Source organism: Myotis myotis, unplaced genomic scaffold (genome assembly GCF_014108235.1).
Source record: "Myotis myotis isolate mMyoMyo1 unplaced genomic scaffold, mMyoMyo1.p scaffold_m19_p_6, whole genome shotgun sequence".
In the NCBI taxonomy this organism is placed as follows: Eukaryota; Metazoa; Chordata; class Mammalia; order Chiroptera; family Vespertilionidae; genus Myotis; species Myotis myotis.
In genome coordinates this window covers 2,991,397-3,013,515 of record NW_023416368.1, presented here as the reverse complement: position 1 = coordinate 3,013,515, position 22,119 = coordinate 2,991,397, and the positions used below count along the sequence as shown (strand labels likewise).

General features: G+C 54.1%; 1 protein-coding gene across 2 annotated transcripts in view; it reads right to left on the bottom strand.

Moving 5' to 3' along the window:
* The window catches only part of CYTH3 (cytohesin 3), a 50,400-nt gene that overhangs the window by 16,417 nt on the left and 11,864 nt on the right, over positions 1-22,119 (bottom strand). The gene's annotated exons all lie outside the window — the stretch shown is intronic.

Genomic DNA, 22,119 nt, shown 5'->3' with positions numbered 1-22,119 from the left:
ACACACAAACCAATTCTCCAGAAACGCAGGGACAGAGGGTGTGTGACCACAGCCCAAACCATCAAAGCCCATGGGAGATGCCGATACTGTGCTTCAGAGTCCACACACAGGATGCTCACCGGCACACAGCTCTACCTGTTCATCGTCCTTCACATTTTACTGCACAAAAGGCAGACCCACGTGCTCACGCAGAAAAGCAAATGAGAAGCAGAAGCAAAGCAAAGCAGCTCCAATCCCACACAGAGACAGCCGGTTAACACTCAGTCCTTCCCGAACAGAGACGTGTGCCCAGAGACACGGAAAGAAAAGCAGAGGTAAACAGCATTGTTTTAAAATTGATTTCCGAGAGGAAGGGAGAGGGAGAGAGAGAGAGAGAGAGGCATCAATGCGGAGAGAATCACTGATCAGCCACCTCCCGCACTGGGGATGGAGCCGCAGCCCAGGCACGTGCCCTGACCGGAGCCGAGCCCTCCGTCCGCGGGCCGAGGCTCTACCCCCTGAGGCTGAGGATGGCCCTGAGGATGGAGACTGAAGGCCCGGCCGCGTGGGGCTTGGCGGCACCGGGGCGGCCGGTCCTTTCTCAGGGCGACTTACTTCCTTACAGTGAGCACCTCACACGGTCGCTCCTCCTCTTGACCACGCAAGCCAGCCCTTTGTAAAGGACCGTCTGCCCTGTCTTAGAGCCACTCGGCGAAGATGTGGCCATCCATCCATAAAAACGAAATAAGACTCCAATGCTATAGGACTAAGGCGTGCCTTACATGAAAACCAGGTTTCTTGGGTCATTTCACTGCAATCCTTCTTACTTTATTTTAAATCCAAACTTACTCCCACAGAGAACAGAGCGCACCCACAAAGCACAGATTATGCTCCATCGCAAGCTCTGGCGGAGGGAGAACGAGAGCTTTCACATCCACTCGACCTCAGCGCCTGCGTTGTAAGTGGTTTCCAGGCCCTGAGCCCTGCACACTTAGTTCACAACAGCCAGGGCCACGGATGTCTCCTCTCCGCCCGCAACTGAACTGCCCAGCAGTGAGCACGCGGGCTGGGGGGGGGGGGGGGGGGGCGGCCGCCCTTCAGCACAGAAGCCTGCCCTGGATTTCCCCTTCCCCCTCCCACAACTCGCTCCCTACGCCACACCATCCTTTCCCCTTCAGCTGCTCTCTTCCCAGGGCTTCTTTCCATCAGCCCATGAACAAACACACTCAGCTGGCCCCTGGGAGCTGGAGCCGGAGCCGCATTCCTGAGGGTACCCCCGCCCCTCTCTCTCCTCCTGGATAAACTAGTGGAGTCGTTTCTTCCACAAAGACCAGGACCTAAAGGCCGCCTAACCTGAGCCCGGGGGGGCAGACCCCATGCACGACGCGCTCAGGACAATGTGGGACCAGCACAGGAAGGCAGGAAGCTCAATGGAACGGAACACAGAGCCTGGAAAGAGAATCGCCTATAAAAGTCTTTCAGAGAAGCCCGGCCGGCCTGGCTCAGTGGTTGAGCATCAATCAACCCATGAACCAGGAGGTCACTGGTTCGATTCCTGGTCAGGGCTCATGTATATTTCTCTTCAAACAAATGGTGCTGGACCATGGGGTGTCCACATGTAAAAAAGTGAAGGTGGGCTCCTACCTCATACTACAGACCAGTGATGGCGAACCTAGGACACGCGTGTCAGAGGTGACACGCGAACTCATTTTTTTGGTTGATTTTTCTTTGTTAAATGGCATTTAAATATATAAAATAAATATCAAAAATATAAGTCTTTGTTTTACTATGGTTGCAAATATCAAAAAATTTCTATATGTGACACGGCACCAGAGTTAAGTTAGGGTTTTTCAAAATGCTGGCACGCCAAGCTCAATCACTGCTACAGACAAATATTAACTCCCAACAGATCAGTGAGCTAAAGGGAACAGCTAAACCCATACAACTCTTAGAAGATGATAAAGGGGTAAATCTTCATGACTCTGGGTTTGGGGATGCATTTTTAGACATGACACCAAAGCACAGGCAACAAAATGAAAAATAGGCTGGGCTTCATCAGAGTTAAATGATGAGGTCGGTGTTGCTCAGTGGTTGGAGCATCGGCCTGCAAACGGAAGGGTCTAAAGTTAGATTCCCAGTCAAGGGCAGGTACCTGGGTTGCAGGTTCAATCCCCAGCCCCGGTCGGGGTGCATGCGGGAGGCAACCAATCAAGGTGTCTTCTCACATCAATGTTTCTCTCCCTCTCTTCGTCCGTCCGTCTCTCTCTCTCTCCTTCCCTTCCTCCCTCCCTCCCTCTCTACCTAAAATCAATGGAAAATTATCCTTGGGTGAGTATTAACAACAACAACAAAATTAAAAACTTTTCTGCATCAAAGGACACCAGCAAGTGAAATAGACAACCCACAGAGCAGAATGGGGGAAAATGTCTGCAAATCGTCTGTCTCCTACGAGTCTAGTGCCCAGAATCCATAAAGAACTCCCACAGCTCAGTGACAACCCCAGTTAAAAATCCAAGGGACACGAATAAACACTTCTCTAAAGACACACAACAGCCAGCAAGTACACGGAAGGACGCTCTGGTCACCGGGAAACGCAGACAAAACCACAGTGAGACTGCGCGTCAGCCCCAGTGGGGCGGCCGCAATCCTATTCCTGAAGGACTGGGACCTTGCTGGCAAGGTGTGGAGGCCCCAGGAACGCGCACTTTGCTGGCAGGAATGTAAAATGGCTCAGCAGCTCTGGGAAACATGTTAGCCGCTTCTCAAAAGTTAAGTACAGAATTACTACATGACCCAGCAACGCTTACAGCAGGTATTTACACGCGCTGCACACAATGTTCCCGGGAGCACGGTTTACAATCGGTCAACGAGGTGGGAACAACCCAATGTCCACCAGCGGATGAGGGGATGAACGGGCGGTGGCACGTCCACACAAAGGAATATTACTTTAAATAACGCTTTATTGTTTAAAGTATTACATATGCCCCCTCTCCCCCACTGACGCTCCCAGGCCCTCACTGCCCCACTGTCTGTGCCCATGGGCCATGCACACAAGGTCCTTGGTTGATTACCTCCTGCCCACCCACCCACCGAGGAGTTTTCACACTGTTAATAGAATATTACTCTGTAAGAAACAAGAAAGGAACTACTGATACCTGCTACCACACATATGGAAGAAGCCAGATGCAAAAGACCACACACTGCATGATTCAGTTTATATTAAACTAGAGGCCCGGTGCACGAAATTCATGCACGGATGGGGTCCCTGGGGGTGGCCTGCGGAGATCGGGCCCTAGCTCACGCCCCCAGGCTCACTTTGTACCCCGCCTTGGCCTGAGGCCACCTGCTCAACACCCCCCCCGCCCCGGGGCTGGTCACCTTCTGTGGTGTGATCAGGCCCCCGCTCGCCCCCGCCTTGGCCTGGTGCTGCCCACTCCCTTGCTCCACCATCCCACCACGGTACCACTGTCATAGGGGCCCATTGAGGCCGGCAGTGCCTCCATTGCCGCCTGCTGCCAGCGTCGCATCGCCAATCCCCACCATGTTCCGTGCTGCCCCCTGGTGGTCAGCACACGTTATAGCATGCGGTCGAACTCCTGGTCGGTCAAACTCCCGGTCAATGACCGCCCGAGGGGACACTCTGCATATTAGGCTCTTATTATACAGGATGTCCAGCAAAGGTAAAGCTATAGTGACAAAAAGATCAGTGGCAGCTCAGCTGGTGCAAGAACTGACTGCACACAGGCCTAGGGGTCTCGTCGGGGGATGAAGCTGGTCTAACACCCACTGGGTGGCGGCTGCACGACTCTGTAAACTCACTGGAAGTCAGCAAATCGCGCAGCGTAAGTGGGAGGACTGTATGTGCACAAGCTGGGCCCGGAGCACGCTGGCAGGAAGCTTCCTTCTGTTTTGGAATGCTGCACCATGGCCTCAGCTCCCACCCTGCAGTGTGGGCCTGTTTTTCAATTTCACTTTCTGTGTTTTCCAACAGAAGTAGAAAAACCAGCCCGGCCGGTGTGGCTCAGTGGTTGAGCATCCACCTATGAACCAGAAGGTCACTGTTTGATTCCTGGTCAGGGCACATGCCCGGGTTGCAGGCTCAATCCCCAGTGTGGGGTGTGCAGGAGGCAGCCGATCAATGTTTCTCTCTCATCGAGGTTTCTCTCTCTCTCTTCCTCTTCCTTCTGGTCTCTCTAAAATCAATAAAATACTTAAAAAAGAAAAAACCGGAACACTCCGCATACAACGGTGGGCCCGAAACAAACCTAAACCAGTGGTTACTCTGTCAAATACTGAACAGAATGCCTAACGTTAAGAAAGCCTGAACTGGAGTGTAACCAAGACAACGCGGTACCACTTACACCGCACTGTCCACAGGCGTGTCCACGTTCGCCATCACATATCCAACGAGCCGTTCGCGGAAACCGCACGGGGTGCCAAGGTCAAGCTGTGGGGCGAAGCCTGGCCGGTGTGGCTCAGTGGCTGAGCGTTGACCTATGAACCAGGCGGCCAGGGTTCCACGCCCAGTCGGGACACAGGCCCAGGTTGTGGGCTCCATCCCCAGTAGGAGGCGTGCAGGAGGCAGCCAATTGATGACTCTCTTTCATGATTTATTTATTGTCTAAAGTTTTACGTGTCTCCTTTTTTCTCGATTGACCCCCCATCTCTCATTATTGATGTTTCTATCCCTCTCCCTTCCTCTCTGAAATCAACAAACACATATTTTTTAAAAAATATGGGATAAATATTTCCCAAATAGGGCTTCTCTTACTACAAAACTTGGAAAAATTACAGGTGGAGAAAGCCTATGCTGAAAATATATTTTTTTACAGGTTTGGATGTTTTTTACATTAGCACGGTCATGTGAACATGGGATGTGGCTGCGCCAGCAAGAGGGCGTGGTCACGTCAACTCGGGGCATGGCCACATGAACACGCAAGAGTAGGCATCCGAGCAAGGGGGCGGGGCCACACGAACATGTGAGTGAGCACGTGAACAGGAGGAGCGGTCACGTGAACACGGAGGGGCGGGTGAACACAGCGTGAGGCCAGGGGAAGATGGAGGCTGAGACTGAAGCGATGCGGCCAGGGGCACCCAGAAGCTGAAGAGGCAGGAAGGACCCTCCCTGGAGCCCTCTGAGGAGCACGGCCCCCGACTCCCTGATTTCAGGTTCTGGCCCCAGAACGGGGAGAGCCACGTTCCTGTTGGGTTAGGCCAGTCTGTCGTCATCGGAGCAGCAGCCCCAGAAAACGGGCCCCTCCTTGCCCCTCCTTTTGGGGCTTTGACCGGTTCTGGGGACAGCTGAGCCCTGTGCTCCGACAGGGGGACCCCCTAGACCTCTCCCTGCCGGGCTCACAGGGAGACCATCCCTGTGTCTGTGCCTCGCCATCTCCTGCTCCCCCGGCTCCTCAGCAGCTGCCGGGAGCCGGTCCATCCTTGCTGTTTCAAGGGACCTGGCATATATGGCATACTGTTCTTAATATGTTTGCTCACCTTCTTGGCACTATGTGTTTTAACCAAGGTCTCTGAGAAAGGTTGTTTCCCCAGGTAGGGATTTTCCCCTGAAGTTAGGGAGGGAATAAAACCTCTTAACTAAGTGCCAGGCAGGTAATTAATCACTTTAACTACGAACAATCATGCTTAAGCTACATAATCTTTACTCCCTGGAATGGAGATAAGAAACGCCCTAACCTTTGAAATAGAGATTGATAGGATTGGAATCAACTGGTATAAATACAGATGTAACAAGACAACAGAACACAGAACTTAGAACTCAGAACTAAGAAGACAGAACCTACACAGAACCTACAGACAGAAGAACTTCGCTGGAGAGAACATGGCAAAAGATCCTGGACTGAACCTGACTACAGAAATTGGCAAGAGAACCTGACTAGAACCTGGTGACTGAACCTGGCTGGAGAACCTGGACAGAACCCGGCTGGAGAACCTAGCGAGGGAACATGGCTACAGAACCTGGCTGGAGAACCTGGAGAACCTAGCAAGAGAACATGGACACAGAACCTGGCAGGAGATCCAAAGCAGAACCTCTCTGGAAATCCAGACCAGAACTTGGCTGGAGATCCTGGCTAGAGATCCTGGCGAGGCTGCTGATCAACTGAACGCTGTCTCTGTGTCCTTCCTTCTTCGCCGACTCCATCCACACCTTTGGGGACCCCTGGACCCGCTGGGGTTGGACCCCGGCAAGCAGCGACAGTGCAGTGGGCGCACCGGGCAGGCTGCTGGGTGGGAAGCGCGGGCCACGTGGCTCAGGGACCCCCAGCTGCAGGAGGTGCGGGCCCCCCCCAGCCCCGCCTCCCCTCCCGGGCCTTCCTCCTCATGAGCCCAGCCTGGGCCTCGGCTTCCTGGAGCACCTGGGCTGACTTGTGCCCATGTTCTAGATGCCAGCACTGAGGCTCAGAGAGGAGGGCAGAGGTCCCTACCCCCAGCCCACCTCCCTCTCAGCTCAGTCCAGCTCACAGGCGGGTCACAGCTGCCGCCTGGTGTCGGAGGGGGAGGGAGAGGGGGAAATATTTTTTTTATTGATTTCAGAGAGGAAGGCAGAGGGGGAAAGAGAGAGAAACATCAGTGATGAGAGAGAATCATTGATCGACTGCCTCCTACACGCCCCCCTTCTGGGGATCCAGCCTGCAACCCGGGCATGTGCCCTTGACCAGAATCGAATCCGGGACCCTTCAGTCCGCAGGGCGACGCTCTACCCACTGAGCCACACCAGTTGGGGCTGAAAATATTTTTAAAAAGGAAAGTGTTAAGCCCTGTCCCTCGCTCACATCCATGTTGTTTCTTTTCTCCCCAACCCCCTCTAAAACCAGTAGAAATAGCCTTGGGTGAGGATTTTTTTTAAAGGTAATTTTGTCTCTAAATGAAGAAAAGGTGAAGTGTTCGTCACCAGGTGGCCCCCATCAGCCTGGTCGCCGGCTGCCCACTCGCCAGGTGGAGGCTGTGTCTTAAGCCCGTGCGTCTGTGCTTGGCTCCGCTTAAAGCTGGGAGACGGCCGTCTCCACCAAAAGACCCCGAGTTCCTGCCTCCCCTGCCCACAGCCACACCTGCAGGCGCCACTCCGTGTCCTCGCCACACGCTCCCTCACCCCCGTGGAGCCCGCGAGTCCCTCTGTGCAGATGAGACACAGCTGCTGACCCCGACACTGCCGTGGAAGTGGCAGGCGGCGAGGAATTTAATGTTAAATGGGGGGGGGGGTCTTTTAGGGCAGAGCCGGTGGGGTCCCTGTGGTCTGTGTCTCGTCCAGGCAGGAGGCGAGGCCGGCCGGCGACTATCCCAGCGCAGGAGAGCCTTCTGCTGCTCGTGCTGAGGTCCTGGGGACCTGTTCGTGGTCGCCGGGAATTTCGGCCGAGCTGTGGGGTTCTGTGGGGTTCTGTGGGGTTCGGGATGCAGTTCCACACTCTGACCTGCAGTCAGAGCCCTTGAGGGTTCCTCCAGGGCAGCCCGTGGGCACAGCAGGGGCAGTTCAAGTCCCTGAGCCAGCCGACGCCCCGAGGGCAGAGGGCACACCCTCTCCTCCGAGCCCGAAGCCAGGGAGTGGCAGAGAGGCTTTCAAGTCAGGAGAAGTCGCTCACAGTCTGAAAGGCTGAACCGCTACCAGGAAAGCAAGCGAGGGGAACAGGCGGAGGAGGAAGCAGACCGGACAAGCCCAGGCCGCGGGGACAGGGCCCAGGGCTGGGCTGGAGGAGGTCAGGCCTCGAGTCAGTGGTTTGCTGCCTGCAAACGGCTTAAAACCAGGCGAGCACCACAGAAAGGCTTATAATGGGAAACATATGACCAGCCCCATAGATGGAAAAACAGCATTTGATAAAATTCAACAGCCCTTCCTGGTTAAGAAAAACACACACACAAAAACCGCAGTGAACTAAGAATAGACTCAGCCTCTGAAGGCTCAGACCCGGGAGCGTCCCCACCGAGGACACAACCGGACGAGGAGGCACCTCCCGGCCGCTCGCACGGAAGCCTGGCCGGCTCCACGGCTGAGAACCGGGCCGGGCCCTGGTCAGGGAAGCATTCGCATCCACTGCGTTCTCCATAACTAGCCAGCGTGCACTTCCCCACCCACGTGGGCCATCCATTCTCTGTGTATCTTCCAAGCCGACAGTGTCTCCTGCACTTGACTTAAATGTACGATTCCTCCCTCGAGCAGGAAGCTGCACCGCGAATGTGAGCAGAAGAGGACATGGCAGCCGTCCCTCGTGGCCCTGACCGCGTGGCCCTGACCGCGTGGCTGGGCACCGAAGGGCTGCGGACTCCATCCCCAGTGTGGGGCGTGCCCATCGACGTTCTGCTCTCACATCCATGTTTCTCTCTCTCCCTTCCTCTCTCAAAATCGATAAAAATATGTTAGAAAATACAGTTGTTTTGGGGGACACATTAAGAGGACCTCATCTTTGCATCCATCTCTTTCATCATGAAAATATGGGACTAGATTTCAACAGCCAGATCCCCACTTGGGTTGACTTGACTCGGATTCTCGATTTGGAAAGGATTTGTGAATAATGGTGTGAAAATGGGCCGCTTCCCTTTTTTCTATGATGGTCTCGAGGCTCCGTTCCCCTCGTTACCTCTCGCCTCTGCCGCCTGCCCATCACCTCTGTCCAGCTGCAAAGAGGCGGGTTCCAGAGACCAGGCCACATGGCGGGGCACATCTGGAAAGGAAGCCGCGTGTCCCTGCCTCCCGGGCACATTCCATTCGGACATGCGCGCGCTGACGCTCATCCTCCTCACGTCCAGGGCCAGAGCCACATGCTTGGCGCCCTTGGCCAGCTCAGCCAGACCCTTCGCCCAGCGGGGAGGGTGGGGGCGGGCGGGGCTGGAAAGAAGGCTTTGTGAGGGAAGAATGAGCCCGGGGCTGTGTGGGAGAGTGGGCTCCCGGGTCAGGCCACGCTGAAAGGCCAGGCTGGCAGCACAGATTCCCCCCAAATGACCTTAAAAATAAAAAATGAACAGTTTTAAAGTGAGGAGAGAAGGCAAAAGAACTTCTCATCTGCACCCCAGCCGCTCAACTCTAACATTTAGCTTCTGGAAGCCGGGCTGCTTCCCGCGGAGAAGCCTCGCCCCGCCCCCGCCCCCAAGAGCCACACAAGGAGGCCCTCACTCAGGAACCCTGACCGTTGAAGAGTGTAACCCGCCCCTCTCTATGGACTTCCCCCTCCCACTGCCTTCTTTCCTTTATTCCTGTGATGGGAAGAAGCACCTCAGTTATGGTGTCGCTGAGGATGCAGGGACAAGAAAACACGAGACCCGTGCAGCCGGTTCGAGGCCTTCATTCCGAAGGCTCCAGGGCGCATGCGAACAGGACCCGGAGCCGCGTGTACGCACCACGGCCGCGTGTCCTCAGAGCCTCACAGATGTTGCACAGCTGTTGGGCAACAGGATGAAACAGAAGAGCAGGAGGTAAAACTTGAATCAGCCAAAGAAAGTGTCGCGGGAAATGCAGGGAGGAAATGTGCAGTCATAAAGGAAAGCTGGCCGGGGCGCCAGACCACCTGACGGATGATTCAGACGGTGGAGCGGTTACATCTGAATTTTAAACATGCCCCCAAATGATAAACGTTTCTGCTTCTACTTTTAAAAATGCAGTGTTGCCAAGCAGATCCCAGGAAAAGGCCAGGGCGGGTCCACGGCTCCACGCCGCCCTTACAAGGCTGTGGAAGTTACTTTCTCTAGGTAAGCCTCAGTTTCCTCATCCGTGCAATGGGCTTCAGCACCCATCCCAAGGATTGTCGTGAGAATACAGTGAGCTAATACGCCAAATGCAAAATGCTTAGCGCACCCTCTGGCACACAGACAGTAAGGGGTAACCACTGGTACTGCTGCCACTCTGACTGTGATTAATCCATCAGTTACTGCTAACACCCTTCACCTAGAATCTTACCAGAGTAAGTCTTTCTCCTTAAGATGAAGCCTCAGGCCCCTAATTCTAAGAATACCTCCTCCCATTCTGCTAGGGAGAAAAGAACTCGGGGCTTACTAACATCAGGTGACTGACATGCTCCCAAACAGGCAGGTGAGTCAAAATACAACCCTGGCCCCCCCACCGCATGCCGCTCTGTCAGCCAGCAGACGTCAGGAAAGCTCTGTGCCGGGGAGGGCTGACACGACAACGTGGAGGACGTTCATCACCACGCAACGGGCACGCAAAACCGCCGGTGACTCTACGTGTCACAGGAGGGGATCAGCACGCATCAGAGGACGAACACGGGCCGCCCTTCAATGACAACGCAGGCCTGACGGGAGGGTGTCGGTGTAATTACATGCGCAGAGCGGGCAAGAAATCGGAAGTACAGAGAGCCGCTCGTGTTTTGAAAAATACATACATTCACTCACAGGAAAGTCAAGGCATACAGACCGAAATGGCCATAACGGCAGGACTGTAGGTGGTTTCATCCTCCTCTGTGATTTTCTGAGAAACGTGAGGAGTTTGTGCTCGCAATCGGGAAGGTGGCCAGTGCTCGCTGACTCTGAAGTAAGCGACTCCCTGGCGGCTGAGCAGGTAGCGGGCACGCGGGCTCCCAGCCCGGCCTTCGCCTCCCTGCCGCAGGCCTCCCACTGTCCCCTGCAGGGACCTGGCCTCAGGGTGCCTTGGGGTCCCCCAGCCTCTTCCCCTTTAATCCAAGTACAAGCCCGAGAATGGAACAAACCCGAGGCAGGTCAGCTGGCCCTGGGGAGTACGCTGCCGGCTCCGGAGGCCCTGGAGTCGTGGCTGCAGGAGAAGCCAGGGCCCCTGGGGCTAAGCACGGCGGTCTGTCTGATGAGCTTGGGGACACAGGGTTGGGTCTCCCCACAGAGGGAGACCAGGGATTGAGACCCAATCTCTACCTGGCCCTCCTGCTTCCCGCCCTCTACTTCCCCTTCTCCCACTGCTGTCCTCGTCCCTGCTGAGCCACCGAGAGCACAGATGCAGGACCCCGAGCACAGAGGCGCTGACCCCCCGGCACAGAGGCGCGGACCCCCGGCACAGGGGCTGACCCCCGGCACAGAGGCGCGCACCCCCGGCACAGAGACTGACCCCTGGCACAGAGACGCTGACCCCCCGGCACAGAGACGCTGACCCCCCCGGCACAGAGACTGACCCCTGGCACAGAGACGCTGACCCCCCCCGGCACAGAGAAGCTGACCCCCCGGCACAGAGGCGCGGACCCCCGGCACAGGGGCTGACCCCCGGCACAGAGGCGCGCACCCCCGGCACAGAGACTGACCCCTGGCACAGAGGCGCGGCCCCCCCGGCACAGAGGCGCTGACCCCCGGCACAGAGACTGACCCCTGGCACAGAGGCGCGGACCTCCCGGCACAGAGGCGCGGACCCCCCGGTGCCGGGAGCCGGTCCATCCTTGCTGTTTCAAAGGACCTGGCATATATGGCATACTGTTCTTAATATGTTTGCTCACCTTCTTGGCACTATGTGTTTTAACCAAGGTCTCTGAGAAAGGTTGTTTCCCCAGGTAGGGATTTTCCCCTGAAGTTAGGGAGGGAATAAAACCTCTTAACTAGTGCCAGGTGGGTAATTAATCACTTTAACTACGAACAATCATGCTTAAGCTACATAATCTTTACTCCCTGGAATGAAGATAAGAAACGCCCTAACCTTTGTAATAGAGATTGATAGGATTGAATCAACTGGTATAAATACAGATGTAATAAGACAGCAAGAGTCAGAACTTAGAACACAGAACTTAGAACACAGAACTTAGAACACAGAACTTCGCTGGAGAGAACATGGCAAAAGATCCTGGACTGAACCTGACTACAGAAATTGGCAAGAGAACCTGACTAGAACCTGGTGACTGAACCTGGCTGGAGAACCTAGCGAGGGAACATGGCTACAGAACCTGGCTGGAGAACCTAGCAAGAGAACGTGGACACAGAACCTGGCTGGAGATCCTAAGCAGAACCTCTCTGGAGATCCAGACCAGAACTTGGCTGGAGATCCTGGCTAGGCTGCTGATCAACTGAATGCTGTCCCCACATCATTCCGTCTTCGCCGACTCCGTCCACACCTTTGGGGACCCCTGGACCTGCTGGGGTTGGACCCCGGCACCCCGGCACAGAGGCGCGCACCCCCCGGCACAGAGGCGCGCACCCCCCCGGCACAGAGGCGTGGACCCCCCCGGCACAGAGGTGCGGACCCCCGGCACAGAGGCGCTGACCCCCCGGCACAGAGGCACGGACCCGTCTGTGTGAGGACCCCTGCCACCGGGAAGCAGAGGGGCGTGCTGCCTGGGCTCTGACCGAGTTTGACACAGAAACAGGCAACGAGAACCACTCTGCCAAGGCCAGTCCCAGCAGGCCCAGCGGTGACAGCGCAGTGGCAGCCATGGGCACCCAAGCCAGCCTGGTCCCGTGGCCTGCCTGTGGCTGTGGCTGTGGCTCTGGCTGCCCAGCTTCCTTTGGGTTTGGTCCGTTTTCTGGGTGTGGCTCTAGACTTCCCGTAGGCCTGTAACTCCCCATATCTTTCAATAATCGCTAATATGCTTAAATCAGCCAGAGTCACAGTCTGTGGCTGGATGTCAGGTGCTGGCGGGGGGCGGGGGGTGCGGGCACCCTGATCCCCCACTGCCTGGCCACGCCGGCTCCTCTGCTCACCCGAAACCACTCTCCCACCGCGTCTGCTCCACTTCCCTAGCCCGTCCCGCTCGGTCCCCGGTCCCAGGAGTCCTCTCCCCAGGTTCCTTAAACCACGCTGCTCCCTGAGGGTCACGCCCAGCACCCACTCTCTCACTCTGCACCTGCACGTCTCACCAAGGGGCTCGCTCCAGCCCAGTCCCCTGCCTGCCACAGCGCCAGCACACAGCCCAGGCTGACCGACGTGTCTGAACGCTGCTCACTTTATCACCTTCTCCTCTACACACCGTTTTCCGGGGCCACGCCTTGACTCAAGTCTCCACCACGCAGCACGGTAGACAAGCCGGGTGAGCGTCGACCTACGAACCAGGAGGTCACGGTTCGATTCCCAGTCAGGGCACATGCCTGGGTTGCGGGCTCCATCCCCAGTAGGGGGCGTGCAGGAGGCAGCCGATCAATGATTCTCCCTCATCATTGATGCTTCTATCCCTCTCCCTCTCCCTCTCCCTCTCCCTTCTTCTCTCTGAAATCAGTGAAGACATACTTTTTAAAAACCAAAGGAACAACAACTAGTACGACTATTTAAGCCTTTGTTAAAACCTTTTATCCTCAAAGCGCTCGGCCTGGGCTCTACACCTTCTGGCAATGGTGCAGCAAAGCCACACCCTCCCTGACCTTTCCTGCTTTGCAAGTGGCCCCACCCCGTCTTCCCCGCTGCTGACCGTCTGTCTGTCTGTCTGTCGGGTACTTTCTCTATTCTTGAAATTTAACATTTACACCAGCAACAGTGGTCCGTCCCACTGACTTCATCTAATGCGGAAGGAGCCCTTCCAACAGGGGGAGGCAGGTGGAGGGTGGGTTTTTGTTTGTTTTCGGCACAAAAAGATACTTTTCCCCTCACATCTATTACTGTTTCTGTTCTATTTGTTTCCCAGCGTCTTCGGATCACAGCGCGACTTTAACTTTCCACACCGTAATGCTTCTCTTCGCGATCTAATGAGCTTACAATTCTGCAAATGCAATTAGTGTGTGACCGCCCCTTCACTTCACTTCCCCGCCTCTCGGCCCGCCGGTGCCCAGCCTGGCAGCCGCCTCCCCACCTCTCTCCATCACTGATGTCAGAGTCTTCCTTGACTGTGTTGTAAACGACACAAAGCAGATTCGATCTGAAATTTACCTCTAGGTTCTCTAATCTTTTTCAAAATTATACTTTTCCTCTGCCTCCAAAAGCACACCCCTCCCTTCCTTTAGTGACATGTGCTCTTTTCTTTTTACTTATATTGAACACTGACACGCCGGCCCTGTATGTCTTCACTCTGGTCCATCGCTCATGATTCAGTTTCTCTTTCTTTCCCTAAAACAGAATGGCTGGCCCTCCCCAGGACGCTGCGTTTGGTGGGCCCTGATGCGAGCGTGCATCGCAGCACCGTTCCTGGGTGGTCCAGCTTAGGGGTCACCTCTGCACCTCTGCTTCTATCCTGCTGGTTCTGCGATGCCGTTTCTGTACGAAATTCTGCCTGGCCGGCTTCTGCCCCAGACAGACGGGGTGCTGCCCTGGCCCGGGAGGCGGTGCGCGGCAGGGAGAACCTCCTGTGCCAACCACACGGAGGCCCGCGTGCCCTCCCCCCAGGTCATGCTCCCAGGTGCTACCGCCCCTGTCCCGGTCTCCCTGGTACCACCGCCCCACTCACCCTGCTCTGTGCCACATGGTGCTTCTCACCAGGTTCCCCTCTCGGGTGGAAGGTACGATAGGTTCTCTGGTTGTGAGCACCGCCTGCCCACTGGCAGGCTTCACTTAGGGCTGAAAAGCCCTGAAAAGCCAGCAGAAAAAAGCTTTACTTGGGGTTCACACCCACGGGGCCCCAACCCCACCAGGCAGAGAGGTCGGCCCCAACCCACGAGGGAGGGGGACAGGAGAATCCTCTGGCACGGAGGCCCCGCGACAGCCTGCAATTGTCCTACTTTGTAGCCCACGTCCACGCATGTCCACGTGCTTCCCGCTGCTGCCCGGGACAGAGCCACTGAGGGGCGGCCAGAGCCTTCTGCTCACTCAGCTCTTCATTCTACCTGTTTATAGGCGTCCAACCTCTTGTTTATTCCAAAGCTTGTAAAGCTCTCTCCTCTACTAAAGGCCCCCCCAGGCTCTGCTGCTGCTATGCTTCCTTGCCGATGGCCTGGGGGAGCGGCTGCTGGAGGAGGGCAGCCACACTGCGCGCACTGCAAGCCTGGAGTCCCAGAGACGTGCCTGCGTGCCCCTGTGAACAGCTCGCTGGGGAATCGGCTCTGAACCACAGATCGGCCTTCAGAGAGGACACTTCTGCAGACAGCAGGTGCCGCTCCCGCCGCGGCTGTGCCCGACGCTATAAACTGAGGGTTTCGACAGCAAGGATCCCTTCATTCCTCCAAGCGACAGGGCTGGAGAGAAACGTCACCGTCCCGTGCAGACTAGAACCTCCGCGACAGCACACGAGCGAGACAATGAGAGAAGCTCCCTTGCTGGCTCAGAAGAAGCAAGCTGGCAGGGAAGGGTCTCGGGGCTGGGGCCTGCGGGCACCCTCCAGAAACTCCGTGACCCCACCCAACAGCCCAGAGAGAGAGAGAGAGAGAGAGAGAGAGCCTGCCAGAGACGCATGAGCTTGCCAAGGGCCCCGAGGCAGGGGGGATGGCAGCCCTGCCAGCAGCGTTGTCAATGCAGCCACAGGAGACCCTGGGCAGAGGCCTCAGTGACTTCCTGGCCTTGGAAACGATAAAATGATAAATGTGTGCTATTTCCAGCTGCTACAAAATGAAAAAAAAAAGACAGCACACAAGCCACAAACCCAACCATGTGACGAATGAGTAAATGCTCCACCACTAAAACCGGTCCAGGTCTCACCTCCACCCCCAGGACAAGCACAGGTACCTTCTACTCAATCACGTTACAACACAACGGCCCTGGGAAACCGAATCACGTGACAACCTGGAGGGACCTGCCGAGGGACAGCAGCCAGACACAAGGCACACATTAGAGCAGCGGTTCTCAACCTGTGGGTCGCGACCCCTTTGGCAGTCGAACGACCCTTTCACAGGGGTCGCCTAAGACCATCCTGCATGTCAGATATTTACATGACGATTCCTAACAGTAGCAACATTACAGTTAAGAAGTAGCCACAAAAATAATTGTATGGTTGGGTCACAACATGAGGAACTGTATTTAAAGGGCCAGAAGGTTGAGAACCACTGCCTTAGATGATCCCAGGCATGAGATGTTCAGAAGAGGCAAATCCACAGGGCGCAGGTCGGCAGCTGCCAGGGGCTGGGAGAATGGCTGCTGGTGGGGAGAGGGTCTTTCTTTCTTTTTTTTAAACACTATTAATAGGTGGTGTCTTTTTTATATATATATTGATTTATTGATGTATATATATTGATATATAATATATATTATTTTATTGACTTTTTACAGAGAGGAAGGGATAGAGAGTTAGAAACATTGATGAGAGAGAAACATCGATCAGCTGCCTCCTGCACACCCCCTACTGGGGATGTGCCCGCAACCAAGGTACATGCCCTTGACCAGAATCGAACCTGGGACCCTTCAGTCCGCAGGCCAACGCTCTATCCACTGAGCCAAACCGGTTAGGGCAAGAGGATCTTTCTGAGGCGATGAAACGTTCTAAAAGGAGCAGGTGGCAATGGCTGCACAGCTACAGGAACACACTGAAAACCACTGAATTATGCGCTTTTAAAGGGCAACTATTATGTGAATTACAGTTCAATTTTTTGAAAAGAGAATAGGTAACTTTATCACCAAATCAGATCAAGGCTCACAGCCCCTCGGTCCTGTGCTAACAACAACAGATCAAACAATTCAGGGCAGAAGGGTCTCCGATACACAACAGCGCAGCAAACCAACTACGTATAAAGCTAAGAAGCGACCAGGATGGTTTTAAGTAAAAGAAATACCTATGGCCCTGGCAGGTGCGGCTCAGTGGTTAATGCCGGACCACGCACCTAACGGTCATGTGTTCAATTCCTGATCAAGGGCTTACAGGTTTAATTCCCAGCCCCAGTCGGGGTGCATGTGGGAGGCAACCAACTGATGTGTCTTTCTCACATCGATGTGTGTGTATCCCCCCACCCACCCCTGTTCCATTCTCTAAAAAAAAATAAAAAAAAAATCAATGGATTACATGTTTTGGAATTTGGTTCTTTTTGAGGAGTTGATTCTTATTTTAATATTGGACATAGTTTTAGTTATTGATATGCCAGTCACCTGTACTTTGTCATTTAGTTGGCTATATGCTATAACTTGTGAAACAATTTTAATAAATACTGGATTACTTCCCAATTTTGGAAAAAAAAAAATCAATGGAAACAATATACTCAGGTGAGAATTAACAAAATCTTTTTAAAAAATCTGTGAGTGAGAATGGGGCAGGAGAGAGTTAGAGGAGACATGTGAGAAGTTACTTGAGGGGTTACCACAGCGTGTCCCTCGGGGGAGGCAGAGAAGAGCCAGTGTGAGAGCCCAGGAGCCCGGCCCGGCAGGTGTGAGACAGGCAGGCAGCGGCCACCTGCAAACACAGGGTTCTCTTCCCGCCTGCGGCGCTCAAGGACGACACCCACGACAGCGACGCCCCTGAAGCGGAAACACCCTTAAGACATCCAACGGTCTTCTTGTGCTGAAATACGCACAGTTATTACTGATTGATGCCTGGGAGCCCAGAAATGTAAAGAGATCATCTAAAAATAGAGCATGGATTCCACGGAATCCCGCGAAAAACCCAACCTCGGGGAACCACTGAGGACTGCCGCAGAGCCGCTGCCTCCCCCCAGGCCGCGCCGCTCACAGCACCCACACAGGATGTCTGGCTGCAATTAGGCGAAATCTGAGAAATCTGACCTCCCGGGCAGAAAAAACGAAAAACAAAATGTTCGAGACGCACAAGTATGTGAGAACCACTGGCCTTACGATAAGGACATTCATGGCCAAGGCTGCTGGAGGCTCGGACTCCCCCTGGGGCCGCACGGTGCTGGTGTGCGCGGCCCCGGAGGCAGAGCCCATCAAAGACGCTGGGCTCCGTGGGCAGTACCTCCCCGAGACGGCAAAGCTGAGGCTCAGCCGGAGGGAACTGCTGGTCCTGGCCGGGTTAGCTCTCTGGTAAACGCATACATAGGAGCTCTGCTGAGCGGACCTGAGAGAGAGCTCAGCCCCTGGGCTGCTGGCCCGGGTCGCGGCCGCCTGTGTGCGCGTGAGCGCTTGGGACGAGTCCATCAGGAGGGTCGGGTCCTCTGGGTTCTTTCTCACGTGGCTATTTTCTGCTGCCTCACGTAGGGTCTCTGGTTACATGGTCACATACACAATATGATCGTAAGGGAAAAACCAAAACGCCCACGAGGCTAGTCGCAAACAAAACGAGTCCTTCAGGGCGGAACCTAACTCAGCCGTCTGCAAGGGAGGCTCCCAGACCTGCCCCTGTTGCCTGAATACTTTTATAGGGTGTCACTTTTTTCCCACCCTGCCCTTTCCTTTCTTGAATTCTCATACAATGAGTTTGCTATGACCATCCCCGGATACGCTAGCAACAACCAAGAAGTTACAGCTGGATCCTGTATTGGACTCAGCTGCGGCTGGAGTTTAAAATGTCTCCGGCCAATAGGAAAGCGCTGAGTGAGGGAAGAAAAAGCCAGGCTCATTCCTGAGAGATTTAAGGCTGGCTCTCCATCCAGGGAGCTGGCAGCTAACGCGGCTCTTCTGTATTATGTAAATACAGTTTGTCTCCCCACATTTCCAACGCTGAAGTTCATGTCTTTATGAAGCCATGGCCAAATATTAAAATAAAACCCTTACTGCACGAAGCCAGATCGCTAATCACCTCCATGTGGGGGCAGGACCACTGTGCATATCTGCTCCAAGTTCCCCCACGCACACAGCCCACAGATATCTGAGCCACTCAGTAACTCCTTTTGGTTACCAATCAAATCCACATTTACCAAAGAACAAGAAAAATGCATGTGACTTTGACTTTGAATCAAGTAAATGCTTTTAACCTATTCATAAAAATTTAAGCTCTAGCTGGTTTGGCTCAATGGATAGAGCATCGGCCTGCAGACTGAAGGGTCCCGGGTTTGATTCTGGTCAAGGGCACATGCCCAGGTTTCAGGCTCGATCCCCAGTAGGGGGTGTGCAGGAGACAGCCGATCAATGATTCTTTTTCATCGTTTATGTTTCTCTTTCCCTCCCTCTTTCTTCCTCTCTGAAATCAAAAACATATTTTTAAAAAATTAAAATGACATTAAGTAAGCAAAGCACTTCTCTCTCCTGCCTTTACATGCCATCTAGCCCAGTGATGACGAACCGTTTGAGCTCGGCGTGCCAGCATTTTGAAAAACCCTAACTTAACTCTGGTGCCGTGTCACATATAGAAATTTTTTGATATTTGCAACCATAGTAAAACAAAGATTTAAATATTTTTTAATATATTTTATTGATTTTTTTTACAGAGAGGAAGGGAGAGGGATAGAGAGTCAGAAACATCAATGAGAGAAACACTGATCAGCTGCCTCCTGCACACTCCCCACTGGGGATGTGCCTGCAACCAAGGTACATGCCCTTGACCGGAATCGAACCTGGGACCCTTCAGTCCGCAGGCCAACGCTCTATCCACTGAGCCAAACCGGCCAGGGCTGGGCTGTTCATTTGTGAGACTGTTTCTGCCTGTTTCATTGAAGCTCCTTTTCCCTAGTCCCTAGCCATGCCTTCCCTCCCTCCCTCCCTAGACTGCTACTTCCATCTGTTCCATGGGATCTGGACTGTGGGACCTCGCAGCCCTGGTGGGCTGCCTTTCTGGTTCTGGGCCGAGGCCCCTTCAGGCCGACTTCGCTGGGATGAGTCACGCAGAGATAACCACACAGCATCCCTTCCCAGGTCATGGAGCCCGTGGGACGGAGAGGCGCGAGCCCGTGCTCTGTGGGAACAGAGATCTCAGAGCTCTTGCCTGTTTGCTGTCAGGGCAGCCGCTGAAGGAGATCTCCGATGACCCCCAGTGAGGGCGGAACGCAGTCCGCTGAGTGCTCGTGGCTGTCCGAGGACTGTCTCTGCTCTCTGTATACTGACTGAGGTTTGTTTAAACATCTGACCCGACTGTTATTTGTTGTTGACATATGTTTAAGTAAATATGTGCACTCCGGGCACTTCCAGCCAGAGTCCTTGTATGAGATACCGGATCTCCTTAAGTGTCAGACTCCTCACATGTAAAATGGACATTAAAAAACCCAAGTGGAATGACTTAGTGAATAATTTATCAAAAATCCCAACACTGGGTCGGCGTTGAACGCTGTCCCCCACACACGTGGCCCCCCGTCCTCCTTCCCGCTGCGCAGAGCAGCTCGGAAGGGCGGTCGCATTTGGGTTTAGGAGTAACTGGTGGTCGGCGGCACATTTGCAGGCACATCCCCAGTAGGGGGTGTGCAGGAGGCAGCTGATTGGTGCTTCTCTCTCACTGATGTTTCTGACTCTCTATTCCTCTCCCTTCCTCTCTGTAAAAAAATCAATAAAATACATATATTTTTAAAAATGAACAGCCCATCCTAAAAGAGAGGCTCCCCTTTCTAGTGTTTGGAAAGATGTGGGTGAGGATTACCACCCCAAGCTTAGCCTTTTGAGCTTTTTAACCAGTGAAGTTGGAATGGCCTTGACTATCAGTAGCTTTACAGCTTTAAGGGCATTCCCCGTCACCAACCTCACCGTGTCTCCTGAAGGCTAAAACCAAGCTACCGGGTTAGAAAGCCGGGGTCCATCCAAAGGGAGGCAGCCGGTAAGGGGGTGGGCAGGGCAGGGCTCCGCCCTCGGCCTCCTGGGCACACCTGCCCCACCCTCCAGGCGCCCGCAGCTAGGATGAAACTTCTCTCAGGAGTGGGCCTTTTTTCCCTACCTCAAACCTGCACAGGTAGCACGGAAATGGGAAATAAGACTTCTAAGGCAGAACAAGCCAGAACACTTCTGAAACCGTCTTTATCTCTACGTGCAGGACAGTCCGCTCTTGGCTGGATCACAAAGCCAGTGGGGAAGACAGGCAGAACGGCAGCCCCAGGATGGGGGGGGGGGGGGGAATAGGAGTGTGGAGGCGGCGAGGAGGGCCACAGAGAGCTTAAACCCTACAACCAAACGCCTAAGCACCAAGCGCAGCAGAACCCAGAAGAAATGTCTGTTTATGCTCCTTCCAGATTAAAAAAAAAATGAGTCATGTCCAGCATGCCCAGCCAAATTACTGGGCATCTGTGAGGCAGAGCCTCGAGGGTGAGGGTGCCAACTGGGTGTGGGGCCCCCACCCCACCCGGACTCGCTTTCTGCCGCCACCAGCGGGCAGTGCCCCCAGGGAAAGGGCTAATGAGCAAGATTTTGAGTCAAGACCAGTCTGACCCCAGGAAGGAGGAAGGAGGCAGCTGGCACCGAGTTTCTTTTGTAAAATAGAAACGTCAGGGCAACCACTGACCAGTCTTCAGCATCACTGCTCTGCATGAAAAAGCGACGTCTTAGAAACACGTCACTTTGGGGAATGCACAGGAGACCCAGTGATTCCCGGGAAAGTGCAATGTTTTGGAACATTCGTCTGATATCAGGGTTCTTTTGACATAAGCCAATGAAAGCCTCATTTTCCTCTCAAGATGTTTTCCTCTCTCGGGAGCGGGGAGATACTGAGTCAGGCTGCAGTCACGGCCCTCCCACACAGGGCTGCGGCCTCGGCGTGCGAACCGGCCACACAGTTGAAAGTCACTGCCACGGCCAGTCTTTCCATACTTCCAACACAAACAGAAGGGAATTCATTCTGTCTCGATTCAAAAATTTTAATCTTATTACTGAAACTTGGAGGGGGGGGGACCTTCTTGATCATTTTATTTCCTCTCTGCTAAAAACTGAAAGAAGTCCTAATTCTAACAGAATATTAAAAGGCCAACGTCACCACTTTCAAGGACTGCATTTTAAAAACGTGTTAAAAATACATGTACTTACAAGGAACTGCCGAATGAACCTATTAACGGGTTTGTAAGCACGTGAAAATACATTTCGTCTTATTCAAAGTAGGAGAATGTGCCCGGGGTGGGCAAACTTTTTGACGCGAAGGCCACGATGGGTTTTTGTTTTTTTTAAATATATTTTATTGATTTTTTACAGAGAGGAAGGGAGAGAGATAGTTAGAAACATCGATGAGAGAGAAACATCGATCAGCCGCCTCCTGCACATCTCCCACTGGGGATGTGCCCGCAACCCAGGTACATGCCCTTGACCGGAATTGAACCTAGGACCTTTCAGTCCGCAGGCCGACGCTCTATCCACTGAGCCAAACCGGTTTCGGCCACAATGGGTTCTTAAACTGGACCGGAGGCCGGAACAAAAGCATGGATGGAGTGTTTGTGTGAACTAATATAAATTCAAAGTAAACATCATTACATAAAAGGGTACAGGGCGGCCCGCGGGCCGTAGTTTGCCCACAGCTGTGTTAGCCTCAAAAAGAAAATATAACCTCACTCAGTTCTTAACAGTGACACACGCAGGGGTGGGCAGCAGCAGGTCTG